The following is a 4031-nucleotide window of genomic DNA, read 5'->3' as shown; positions in this document are numbered from 1 at the left end:
CCATACTGTCTCTGATCTGGCCGACTCAGTAAACACAAATGCTTTGTTTGTAAATTATACCTGAGTGTTGGAGTGTGCCCCTGGTTATCCGTAAATAAAAAGAAAATTGTGGTGTTTGTTTTGCTTAATATAATGAATGTGAAATGATTTATACACTGCTCAAAAAAATAAAGGGAAGACTAAAATAACACATCCTAGATCTGAATGAATGAAATAATCTTATTAAATACTTTTTTCTTTACATAGTTGAATGTGCTGACAACAAAATCACACAAAAATAATCAATGGAAATCCAATTTATCAACCGATGGAGGTCTGGATTTGGAGTCACACTCAAAATTAAAGTGGAAAACCACACTACAGGCTGATCCAACTTTGATGTAATGTCCTTAAAACAAATCAAAATGAGGCTCAGTAGTGTGTGTGGCCTCCACGTGCCTGTATGACCTCCCTACAGCGCCTGGGCATGCTCCTGATGAGGTGGCGGATGGTCTCCTGAGGGATCTCCTCCCAGACCTGGACTAAAGCATCCGCCAACTCCTGGCCAATCTATGGTGCAACGTGGCGTTCGTGGATGGAGCGAGACATGATATCCCAGATGTGCTCAATTGGATTCAGGTCTGGGGAACGGGCGGGCCAGTCCATAGCATCAATGCCTTCCTCTTGCAGGAACTGCTGACACACTCCAGCCACATGAGGTCTAGCATTGTCTTGCATTAGGAGGAACCCAGGGCCAACCGCACCAGCATATGGTCTCACAAGGGGTCTAGGATCTCATCTCGGTACCTAATGGCAGTCAGGCTACCTCTGGCGAGCACATGGAGGGCTGTGCGGCCCCCCAAAGAAATGCCACCCCACACCATGACTGACCCACCACCAAACCGGTCATGCTGGAGGATGTTGCAGGCAGCAGAACGTTCTCCACGGCGTCTCCAGACTCTGTCACGTCTGTCACATGTGCTCAGTGTGAACCTGCTTTCATCTGTGAAGAGCACAGGGCGCCAGTGGCGAATTTGCCAATCTTGGTGTTCTCTGGCAAATGCCAAACGTCCTGCACGGTGTTGGGCTGTAAGCACAACCCCCACCTGTGGACGTCGGGCCCTCATACCACCCTCATGGAGTCGGTTTCTGACCGTTTGAGCAGACACATGCACATTTGTGGCCTGCTGGAGGTCATTTTGCAGGGCTCTGGCAGTGCTCCTCCTGCTCCTCATTGCACAAAGGCGGAGGTAGCGGTCCTGCTGCTGGGTTGTTGCCCTCCTACGGCCTCCTCCACGTCTCCTGATGTACTGGCCTGTCTCCTGGTAGCGCCTCCATGCTCTGAACACTACGCTGACAGACACAGCAAATCTTCTTGCCACAGCTCGAATTGATGTGCCATCCTGGATGAGCTGCACTACCTGAGCCACTTGTGTGGGTTGTAGACTCCGTCTCATGCTACCACTAGAGTGAAAGCACCGCCAGCATTCAAAAGTGACCAAAACATCAGCCAGGAAGCATAGGAACTGAGAAGTGGTCTGTGGTCACCACCTGCAGAACCACTCCTTTATTGAGGGTGTCTTGCTAATTGACTATAATTTCCACCTGTTGTCTATTCCATTTGCACAACAGCATGTGAAATTTATTGTCAATCAGTGTTGCTTCCTAAGTGGACAGTTTGATTTCACAGAAGTGTGATTGACTTGGAGTTACATTGTGTTGTTTAAGTGTTCCCTTTATTTTTTTGAGCAGTGTACTTTTACTTTTGAAACAATTATATTTTAGGAATTATATTTACCTTTGATAGTTAAGTATATTTAATAACCGAATACTTTTGGACTTTTACTCAAGTCGTATTTTCTTGGGTGAATTTCACTTTTTCTTGAGTAATTTTCTATTAAATCCTTCATCTTTTTAGATTTTCTTTTTTGAAATCTTAATTTTTCTCATGTTGCTCTTTCTTCCTTCGTGTACACTTATAATTAGTTTCTGCTTTTATGGCTAAAGCAGGTTGAATCTGAATAACGCAGCAGATATTTTCAATAACAGACGTGGGAATTAGGGTAAAGGCTGGAATACCTTTATTTGTCCGGTATCCTTGGTGGCCTTTATTTGAAAAACATTACAGTTTTCTGTTGGGAAAAGTTGCAGCGGTAGACTTTTAACCCACACCTATGAATAGACTGGATCCTTAAATGATGTGTTCTGGACAGCTCAGCCACAGTACCCATTGTTAAAACCTTCTGCTAGGTTTGGCATACGGCCCAGCCCAACTTTCCTTGTTTCCAATCAAGGCTTTGACGTGAACAACCACCGGTAGGAGTTGCGACTGCCACCGCGAGAGCACAGGACTTGGTGTCTGATTGTTTAAGGCGATGGACTGAATGCTTGAGATGGAACCCCATCCGTGCCACACAGCATTTGTTCTTTTCCCCCTCGCATGGCCCTACATGAACGCAAATACCCTGCAAAAAAGCAGAACATGTAAATGCTTGCACCAACAACCTCAATAAACATGGCAGTGGTGGGATTTGAACCCACGCCTCCGAAGAGCCTGGAGCCTTAATCCAGCGCCTTAGACCGCTCGGCCACACTACCCAGCTCTAGCAACTAATTCACACTTTCTCCTCAGTTACCTAGAGCCTCTGCACTCCCTTGTATTTTAGTCTTCTTTTTCATTTCTTCTTTAAAATCTTTATGTATCTCATGTTGCTCTTAAATCCTTCATCTTTTTAGATGTTCTTTTTAAAAATCTTAATTTATCTCATGTTGCTCTTTCTTCCTTCGTGTTCACTTATAGTTCGTTTCTGATTTTATGGCTAAAGCAGGTTGAATCTGAATAACGCAGCAGATATTTTCAATAAACAGACGTGGGAATTAGGGTAAAGGCTGGAATACCTTTATTTGTCCGGTATCCTTGGTGGCCTTTATTTGAAAAACATTACAGTTTTCTGTTGGGAAAAGTTGCAGCGGTAGACTTTTAACCCACACCTATGAATAGACTGGATCCTTAAATTCAGTGTTCTGGACAGCTCAGCCACAGTACCCATCGTTGAAATGTACTGCTGGGTCCGGCATACAGCCCAGCCAGACTTTACTTGTTTCCAATCAAGGCTTTGACGTGAACAACCACCGGTAGGAGTTGCGACTACCACTGTGAGAGCACAGGACTTGGTGTCTGATTGTTTAAGGCAATGGACTGAATGCTTGAGATGGAACCCCATCCGTGCCACACAGCATTTGTTCTTTTCCCCCTCGCATGGCCCTACATGAACGCAAAAACCCTGCAAAAAGCAGAACATGTGAATGCTTGCACCAACAACCTCGATAAACATGGCAGTGGTGGGATTTGAACCGACGCCTCTGAAGAGACTGGAGCCTTAATCCAGCGCCTTAGACCGCTCGGCCACACTACCCAGCTCTAGCAACTAATTCACACTTTCTCCTCAGTTACCTAGAGCCTCTGCACTCCCTTGTATTTTAGTCTTCTTTTTCATTTCTTCTTTAAAATCTTTATGTATCTCATGATGCTCTTAAATCCTTGATCTTTTTTTATTTTATTTTTTACAATATTAATTTATCTCATGTTGCTCTTTCTTCCTTCGTGTACACTTATAATTAGTTTCTGCTTTTATGGCTAAAGCAGGTTGAATCTGAATAACGCAGCAGATATTTTCAACAACAGAAGTGGGAATTAGGGTAAAGGCTGGAATCCCTTTATTTGTCCGGTATCCTTGGTGGCCTTGTTTGAAAAACATTACAGTTTTCTGTTGGGAAAAGTTGCAGCGGTGGACTTTGAACCCACACCTATGAAAAGACTGGATCCTTAAATGATGTGTTCTGGACAGCTCAGCCACAGTACCCATTGTTAAAACCTTCTGCTAGGTTTGGCATACGGCCCAGCCCAACTTTCCTTGTTTCCAATCAAGGCTTTGACGTGAACAACCACCGGTAGGAGTTGCGACTGCCACCGCGAGAGCACAGGACTTGGTGGCTGATTGTTTAAGGTACCTTTACTTTTACTCAAGTATGATAATTGTATAGTTTTTCCA

The 4031-nt window shown here is 44.4% G+C and overlaps 2 non-coding genes across 2 annotated transcripts; both read right to left on the bottom strand.

The window, feature by feature from the left end:
- Positions 1-2495: 2495 nt before the first annotated feature.
- trnal-aag (transfer RNA leucine (anticodon AAG)) lies at positions 2496-2577 on the bottom strand. Its single transcript has one exon. It is a non-coding gene; the product is annotated as a tRNA-Leu (tRNA).
- Positions 2578-3313: 736 nt separating this feature from the next.
- trnal-aag (transfer RNA leucine (anticodon AAG)) lies at positions 3314-3395 on the bottom strand. The gene has a single exon. It is a non-coding gene; the product is annotated as a tRNA-Leu (tRNA).
- Between the last annotated feature and the right edge of the window lie 636 nt (positions 3396-4031).

Source organism: Salmo salar, chromosome 14 (assembly GCF_965601325.2).
Source record: "Salmo salar chromosome 14, fSalSal1, whole genome shotgun sequence".
Classification (NCBI taxonomy): Eukaryota; Metazoa; Chordata; class Actinopteri; order Salmoniformes; family Salmonidae; genus Salmo; species Salmo salar.
This window is presented reverse-complemented; position numbering and strand designations above follow the sequence as displayed.